Raw genomic sequence first — 9,993 nt, forward strand, 5'->3', positions numbered from 1 at the left:
CAATAGCTGGCCTACGCTGGTGTAAGTTTCCGATTCCGCCTCTCTAGAAATTACATGATTCTGAGACGAAGAACTCGGCGAGCTAGGTCAGAGCGCGTTTTCATCGGGAGAGGAAGTTCCTTGAGAGTGTTCAGTAGACAGCGGAAAAAGTGAAAATCTGAGGGTGCAAGATCAGGTGAATAAGATGGGTGCGGACGACTTCCCAACTCAACTCCTGTATAATGCTTTTTGTCAGTCTAGCATGATGCGGGAGAGCGTTGTCGTGGAGTAGCGTCACCAACGTAGTCTTCTTGGTTGTTGTTCTTGGGCTGCGTCTGCAAGACGTCTCGGTTGTTGACAGTAAATGTCAGCAGTCATAGTTACACCTCGAGGAAGCAATTTGTAGTACATCACACCGGCGCTGTTCCACGAGATGTATGACATTATCTTTTGTGAATGCGCGCAGGTCTTTTTGCGGGGAGTTGCTGCTTTGTTTGGCCTCAGCCGTTCCTTACTTTTCCTTACGTTAGCATAGAGACATCATTTCTCGTCACCAGTAACGACACAGGATAGAAATGGTCGGTTGCTCACGAGCCAGTTGATCACGAGTAAGCAGGGACGTACATACGGCCATCCCCTGATTTTTGTGAGTTTCACATAGACCATGCGGTAGCCATGCGCCAGATTTTTTAACTTTCGTCATTGCATACAAGTAGCGCCCGATGGTGTAATGATCACAGTTTATCACATTTACCGGTTCTCGAGTACGTGGATCATGGTGGATTAATGCGTTTAAGGCATGCAATACATTTCATACATTGAAGGATTACTTAGATAAAACAGACTAGAGGTTTGGTTAAAAAAATTTATACAAATAAATAATAATAATCATTATAAAACATCCAACATTCCACATAACACCTTCACACTATGTATTTTTCCCTTCTTTTCTAGAAAAACTTACCCCCAAACTATGCATAGCACTATACAAACAACTCTTCCTCTATTTGAGCTCAACATCTCACTAATTACAGAGCGATACTGACTCAGTTTTTCAGGATAGCAAATGGGATGTTGCTGTACAGAAAATGGCCCAGAGATCACAAGTATGTATGTGCTTGTGTGTGTAGTGAGTGAAGTGTTATGAAACAATGTGTGTATAGTGTGTGCAGTGACTGATAGTGAGATACGACTGAACAGTGTGGCATTAAATTATTTAATAAGTTATTCGTAAAAAAAGTATTGTACACCAGGAGTAAATCTAATGATTGTCTCTAAATAGAAGTCTGTAAATGTATGCGTATACGAATCAGCTTATTTTAAATTGGTCGAAACCTATAAATACTTTGACATGTCCTATATCCTTGTAAAAAGAGATCTACGGATGAATAAAGCTACTACTACTACTATTACTACTACTACTACTAAATGATCTTCATGAAACCCCGAAGGTCTTTCTGAACGTGCAGAGTCACTGATGTCAAAACGATCCTCCCGAAAACGAGAACGCCATTTTCTTGTCTGCTCTGTCCAATGGTATTATTGTCATACACGACGCAAATTATTCTGGCTGCGTCCTCTGCTGTCATCTCTCTACTGATCTCAAACGGAAGAATATATCGGAAACGTTCCGATTTCTCCACTTTGCACACCATTTTTTAGCGTCAACACCTCCACCGTCTGTCTCCAAATGGCTAAATGACAATATGTAAACTCAGATAGCAACAGAGAACTAAAAAAAAAATACAATCGATAAATAAACCCTTAACAACCGGAATACCAATATGCGAAACAAAAACTATACGAACTTATACCCCAACCTAACAATTTCCACATGCATCTCTCCTCACAACCCTCAACTGTTAAAGATCCATGTATCACTGCTGTAAGTCAAAAGTGGTGATACAAGCTCGTTGTAAGTTTCCGTTTTTAGTCACATGAGAGGCTTAATTGTGAAAACTGTTTTTTTTTACCAAAAGTAATAGAGAAAAACTTTTATTATTCAGTTCATTACTTTTCCTGCCCTAGATACGACACTTCACAGACTTGCTCATTGACTTCGTTGATTATTTTTATTTTCTTTTCGATCTATTGATTACTTTGTTTTATTCAGGCCTATCTTCAAACCTGCTGTGCTAAGCTCTTCCTTAAGTTGACGAAGTTTATCTGTTCTACAGACAAACAACCAGTCATAATCGAAACGATGATCAGTTTACAAGTATTCCTTTTAATTTCGCAGTTTAGGGATCTGAAGCTCCTTCCCAGTGCTGTTGAGAAGAGTCTCTGAGACACGGAATCTCCTAGCTTGACTCCTCTTTCGATTCTACATTTTCCAATTGTATGATGAAATTTCCTGGCAGATTAAAACTGTTTGATGGACCGAGACTCCAACTCGGGACCTTTGCCTTTCGCGGGCAAGTGCCCCACCGACTGAGCTACCCAGGATCCGCAGGAGAGCTTTTGTGAAGTTTGGAAGGTAGGGGACGAGGCACTGGTGGAATTGAGGCTGTAGGGCGGCTCGTGAGCTTGCTTGGGTAGCTCAGCCGCTGGAGCACTTGCCCGCGAAAGGCAAAGGTCCCAATTTCGAGTCTCGGTCCCGCACACAGTTTTAAACTGCCAGGAAGTTTCATATCAGCGCACACTCCGCTGCAGCGTGAAAATTTCTTTCTGGAATATGATGAAGAACTGAAGTATATATTCTTCAGTGTACTACCATCAGTTGGCTCTAGGCAAGGTTCCTCCAAGATTGTTGAAATTAACTCAAAAGATTTCTAAAATCGATGAATCCCAAACTAAATGGCAATTCAAGTTCATTGATCCATTCTATAACATTCACAGTTTACTAGTGTTTTGTTTGTGTGGTATCTTCCTCTCAAGTCAGCTCCTGAGCTCCTTCATTTCACAGATAAAAATCAAATGTACATAGCGTTTCAAAATGAATATAGCGATTGGAAACGGCTACTGCTAGTTAATGCATAGCGGTACATCTGTGGGAATATCGATAGCAACATGCATCGTTCGTGAGCGACGGGAAGTTCATTTTTAGACGAGCAAAGACACAGTGCATTCTGTGCGGAGATCTCTACAGCACCTGTATGTAGATCTCTGATCTCAGAGCACGGAACTTAGGCGTGCCTGTAGGTTCTTCTCATTTGCAAAGGTTGCTTGTAATTGGGCCAAAAAACTTCCGCCCGTCTGTACGTGAAAAAGCATTCTTTACTTGTATTTGGCTTTGAACATTATATCAATGTGTGACGTAATAGGCTGATGCGGGAGCAGAATCGAAAAGTATTTTCATTTTGTGTTCTCGTGATATTTAGTGGCAGCCATGTTGTAATTAGGTAAGAAATGAAATATGAGAATCTTTGGCTGGCACGTTAAGGCAAATGGATTTCGACAACCAGATAGTATAAAGCTCGCTGGTTCGGTGTCATGATTGAATGTGACGTTTCTTTGTGTAACGCTTTGTGAATAAATCTTTCGTGCAACTAATAGCTCCGACTACCTTCTTGGGATGTTCCCTGTCACCTGATAGGGAATATGCTTTCTCATCAAAAGAATTAAAGAGAACGTAAAAGAAAGTTCAAATCTCTTTCTGAACACTTTACAGAGTTTCATATGACTCTCCTTGATCACGTGGATAGCATCTAAACGATAACTTATTTCACGCTATACATTCCAAAGTATATGTGGAGTCACCGACAACAGCGCATTAGATAGTCACATTTTGAGTTCTACAGTGTTATCGGACAAGGATACAAGTCTTTCACATGACCCCATAAAAAGAATTACATGGGTGTCAGGTCTGGAGATCTTGGTGCCGAGAACAGAATACTGCGTCATCGTATCCAGCGACTGATCCACGGTGTGGAAGATGTTCATTTAAAAAAATAGGAAAAAATTTTGGAAATTTGTGGTAAATTCCTGTGGGACCAAACAGCTGAGGTCGTCGGTCCCTAGGCTTGCACACTACTTAATCCAACTTAAACTAACTTACGCTAAGGACAACAGACACACACATGTCCGAGGAAGGACTCGAACCATCGATGGGAGGAGCCGCGCGAACAGTGGCAAGGCGCCCAAACCGCACGACTACCTAACGCGGCAAAAATGCAAAGCTCCGTAGCCCAATGTGAGGGTGCTCTACCTTGCTGAAAGATGTGATCTGTGAAATCTACATCAAGCTGTGGCATCAGTCATTGCTAAAAATGTGCATGTAAATGTTTGTTGAAACATTTTGGTCAGTGAAGGAAAACACATCGTACAGTTATTGTGCTGACATCTCACAGCATACTTTCAATTACGCAACAAGGCTTTTGTATACTCCACAATCAGATCTTGTGTCGGTTAATGACCCGTGGCTCCACTGAAGCACAATCAAAAATTAGGAAAATGAAAATAAAAGGGGAACTAGAAAAGCGTAAAATAAGACTTGCACCGATGTATGTATTTCTCCTTATGAAACAATGCAAAGGGAATAGCGACGCTGTTTGCCCGAAAAACAATAGAAATGCAGATAGGTGTACAATTAAAAATAACTGAGATCGAAAGAGAAACCATACTAAGTACTTTAAAGCTGTAATAAACAACAAAGTTATCTACACATATTACATCCAAGAGAAAATAAAGAGCTGCAAACTTTACAAAGCTAAATCTTACAGTAAAGATTTGAGCCGAGAAACCAGACCTAGAATCTATAAGGAATTACATCTGCTTTCAACGATTTAAGAAGCGTCCTCAAAACGAACAGCAAGTAAAGCGAATATGAATCAGCATTATATACTCCAATACAAAACTTTGAAATGTATACTTAGAGCAGCCCTATTAGCCAGAAGGGCAGGTGTACACATGAGACTAAAATGTAATATACCATAAAATGTAAAAAGGGCTTGCATGTAAAATATTCCAAACGGTGGATGCAGCAGGAGTATGAAAAATGTAGTGACAGCATGTCCAAAGATTTATCACAAAGGGAGAGTTTCTAGAAGCAGACGCAGCAAAACCTATGAATCCAAAATTACCTCCTCATGGCAGTTCACAATTTAAATTTGGTCCTCAAAGGCAATTTGGAGACTAGTTGGGAAACAGCCCGCTTTTTCGAAACAGTTGAGTGTGCATGTAATTTAAAAACCGTTCGGTGAGTGTTTCCAACGTAACGCTAAAGCGACTAGACCCATTGCGTTAGACAAGAGGAACAACGAAATGAAGTAATGGTATTAACTTAGTCAACGAATACTGATAAACGTCGATCGGCGAAAAAATCGTGTGACCGAAAGTTTTTATGCTGTGTCAGGAGTGAGCGCAATGAACAACGTGCTAGAAATCGTGACCAGTATGGTTTGACCGTTGACGTGAGGGTGGGGGACGTTTAAAGGTAACTTTTTTACGTTTTCTTTGAACATCCGGAAGACTGCAGCTTCTAGCAAAAATGTTGCCCAGTACAAAATTAACTACATTAAATTTCATATAAAATGGTCCCACTGATTGTTTTCTCTAGGCCCAAAAGTTTCCGCGTTGCAGGGGATGGAAAAATTGCAGATTATTAAAAGTAGTGTTTTAACGGTATAAAATTAATGTTTATAGTTAAATGAACTAGGTTAAGAACAGATATTAAATGCATGCACCACATCTAACAAAGTGCAGCAGAGCCGTATTAAGGGGATGTGTTCTGGCGATGTAACAGGGTGGAAGGGTGGGGAGGGGGGGGGGTGGATGGTAGTAGTGTGAGAGAAGGCAGGTGGCCGGATAGTGGTCATGCACTTCTCTGCATCTTAGATCTGCAGCCTGCAAGAGCGAGCAGTGGTTCCCCACTCCGGCCACCCCACTTCACCAGGAGAGGTAACCTCAGAGTGTTTCACAAAGTTATACCGACCTTCCGCAGCGGTCAGTGCACAGAAGTGCGCCTGGAGGACTTCTGTTTTCCACAAAGTACGTTAACACTGCATGGATCGCAGCTGTGAGTTCCTAATAAAGCTAACACAGGAAACGCATGTGGACAGATTCTATGTGAATCTCAGCACACGTTATACGCTGCTAGAGAAGAAGCAAAGTGATTTCACGGAGCGCATGTTTATATAACGGAATTATTTCTAGTTTATTAAGTGATTACTTATTTGCGGTTATTAAATGAACTCAAAAGCTGGGGCTGTCAAATGTCTACGACACCGAAGAGCTTGTCCCAAGCGTAACATGCTGTAAACATATATTCAACAATATTGACTTCATTGTGTCTAGTTTCACTGGCTGGAATACTTTTCACAGAAACTCTCCCAACGTCTGAAGAGGCTAAAAGTTTAAACTATCTCCCTCTGCCATGGAAGTAGGTAACATAGGTGCTAAGGAAATTCAGGTATTTCAACGTAAGTCAAGCAGTACATTGCTGTTCTAGACTTGAACACGATGAGCCCCATTCCATCAGACAGATCCACACCCACTTTGCAATCTATACTGGGGATGTGGCTCCACTCAGGTCAGCACACTCTAGAATTGCCAGCATCTCCTGAATGGAAGAGATTTGTTCAATCTATGAGCGACACAGTTAACTGAGAGAAAAGTGCAGTCGTTAATTAATTCAGCACCTAGTGACCACAACACAATTACCTGGCTTTACAATATGCTGCTAACTACAGATGGCAGCAAGCTATAACAGTTATCAGCCCAGATAGAGAAGATCCAAAGAAGAACGGCGCGTTTCGTCACAGGGTTATTTGGTAACCGTGATAGCGTTACGGAGATGTTTAATAAACTCAAGTGGCAGACTCTGCAAGAGAGGCGCTCTGCATCGCGGTGTAGCTTGCTCGCCAGGTTTCGAGAGGGCGCGTTTCTGGATGAGGTATCGAATATATTGCTTCCCCCTACTTATACCTCCCGAGGAGATCACGAATGTAAAATTAGAGAGATTAGAGCACGCACGGAGGCTTTCAGACAGTCGTTCTTCCCGCGAACCATACGCGACTGGAACAGGAAAGGGAGGTAATGACAGTTGCACGTAAAGTGCCCTCCGCCACACACCGTTGGGTGGCTTGCGGAGTATAAATGTAGATCTAGATGTAGATGAATACGTTTCCCACCAACGCTACCTAGGCTGAGAAATAAATTATGTAAGACTGAGGAAAAGCCTCTTAACACATACATTTCATGGACAGTTCTCATTTTATTTTAATATGGATAGTGCGACGGTACCTAACTGTTACTGCTTGGTAGTTGCTCTCCCAAACAGCATCCCACGAGACGACCAGTTTCGTGTTAACCTGTGGTAACTTGTACTTTAACTACTTTGGCTATGCACTGCTCTATTTAAAATGAATAGCTCGATGTAGTCATAGGGTCAAACAGCACACGTCTGCTTTCATGCCCTGCAGCTAATTCGCTGCAAATGATAACTTGTAGATGTGATCCTGCAGCTAAATTATCAATGCATTGGCTAGAACTGAGAATTAATAAAGCATACAGAAATACAAAATAAAAGTTAAATGGATATTTTAATAGCAAGGGTTCTGTTCTAACATCTGTAGTTGATGTAGACGACAAAGTATTACGTTGAATAATATTCAAGGAAGAACATCTCGAATAAACGGGAAGTGGTCTTGTGATATTAGGTTAAAATACATACAGAAAATATCCTTATCAAATGCAGCAAAGTTACATTGAGAGTGTTACGAGAATGGTAGCAAAATCCACAGACTAAATAATCATCAAAGATGTGCAAAAACTAAGTCCATTTCATGATGACAGTACATGAAATATTCATCTGCTCAAAATAGTTCAGAGTTCGATGTGATAATCCACAGAGTAACACACGTGATACGAAGTACAGTAACTCATACTCTCTCTGTGGAGCATATTCAGACCTCTCGAAATGTAAAGTCTCTTCAGGAGCTTAAGTATAGTAGCGTCTGTTGGCCACCCACAATCAATCAACTGGACGCCGGAATCGCATATGTTACTATAGCCAGGCCTGCCTTCCTCCAGAACTCACGCAAAAGTGTCCGAATCGCCCGCATGAACACTTCATTCAGAAAGATCCAGTTTTCACATAACTCCCATAGTGTTCTTTCTATTGTCTGCTTTTCCTTTGGCTGAAGGCCGTCCCCACCAAAAATACCCCGTTCTGAAACTCTACTGACATGATTTCATTCAAGATGGCCATTTTACCCCAACAAACTAATATATTACAACAATATTTAAATAAAGAAATGTTGTAAATATTTGGTCACACTCAGATCATTCACAATAATTACAAATAAAGGTTGGTTCATAAATAAATAAGCTAGTATGCATGCACTAGTACACTCATGTTGAATGACAAATTGATTGTTTAAACAATTACTTACGCCTTCTAGGCATAAGCATCTTTTGGTTCTCTGTTCAGTTGTAGTGACTGCTAATACATGTGACAGACGACTTTTAAATCAGCTCAGTCTTTTAATAGCACTTGCGATCAACACTTAAATAAAGTTACTCGGACAATAGTAAACTGATCATTAAATAACTACACAAGTATGACAGTATGTGAAGTATTCATTCCGTATTCATTAGCTGTGAAAATCTGGAGAATACGATGTTCTAACGAACTTTTGCATATTGGAAAAGATATAAATGACATCATAAATCAATAAATGAATAGACGCAGATGAGTGGCTTTCTAAGATGACAGCTATCATGCAATGTAGTCATCTGAGATACCCTTTCTTGAAATAGCATAAAGCGTTTAAAAAGTTGTTAATTCAGAAGTTCGTAGTGAAAATGTTTATTCCCTGTGAAATATTAACTTCTGTAGTTATAAAGATATTGACATATTGCTGTCCGTTGGATGTGCCTCATTTTTCTGAGATCGCCGATGTATTCAGATTTTCATTAATATTTAACTAGAGTCATTGTCGAAGTTCGGAGAGCTGTAACTTAGCCATCTTTAAGACTGTCTGACACTCCACCGTTTCTTGGAACTCTGTGCCGTCCAAAGCGACCGTCTGTCGCCAAAATTTCCCGTACTGGTATTAACCTACGCTCTGTCCTTTGCTGTCGCCCTTGCACTTGGTTCGCCTGGAGCGGTCGCGGCTTCCAGCCCTGAGTGCCGAATCCACTACCCTTCAGCCGTACATCAAATTTAACTTACCTTATAGCAATTCTAGGCGGCCAATTAGCTCGCCTAGATACTCGTAACGTTATAACGTTACACTATTCAGATTTACGTACTTCTTCTTCGGCTTCTGATTTGTCTTACACCATAATTTTTTCATTACCTGTGACACCACCACCCCCGATTCTTTAAAGAGTCGAACTCCAATGTATGAAACAGTTTCAAACGTCTGATTACTTTTCAGATGAGTTAATGTGTTAAATATTTGACGTTAAGCATGTTTAACTGAGAACTACCTTCCAATACAGTTTTTTTTAACTTCTGTATAACATTTATACGTCCAACATTGAGAACTATTTACATTCTTTGATAAGCCAGATTTTCTCCTAAATCACATGTCATGTGATGATGTAATATTGTAGGTATCATCAGTGTATATGTGAATACTGTCTGCAAAATGAGTGGCGAACAGAGTTAGTAGTAAAAAAATAAATTAAAACGTCGTGCTTGATGCTGAAGTTTTACTACATGAACAAAGAATATTTAGTAAGTGATAAATTAATTTCCTTTCATTATTTTGTCGGTCTAAAAGCGCATAAAAAGTTCCTTAAAGGTTCGAAATTATGTGTTAAGTTCGTTGGAAGTCACTGAGGGCTTTAATCCTCAAATAATGGATGAATAAATTCTGCATAATTACGCCCCGTGATTTGCGCTGTCCCAAGTCATGAACACAGTTTCTAACTCTAATACTTGTCTTATTGGATGGTTGGTTGGTTGTTTGGGGGAAGAGACCAAACAGTGAGGTTATCGGTCTCATAGGATTAGGGAAGGATGGGGAAGGAAGTCGGTCGTGCCCTTTCAAAGGAACCATCCCGGCATTTGCCTGGAGCGATTTAGGGAAATCACGGAAAACCTAAATCAGGATGGCCGGACGC

This window comes from Schistocerca piceifrons, chromosome 7 (assembly GCF_021461385.2).
Source record: "Schistocerca piceifrons isolate TAMUIC-IGC-003096 chromosome 7, iqSchPice1.1, whole genome shotgun sequence".
Taxonomy (NCBI): domain Eukaryota; kingdom Metazoa; phylum Arthropoda; class Insecta; order Orthoptera; family Acrididae; genus Schistocerca; species Schistocerca piceifrons.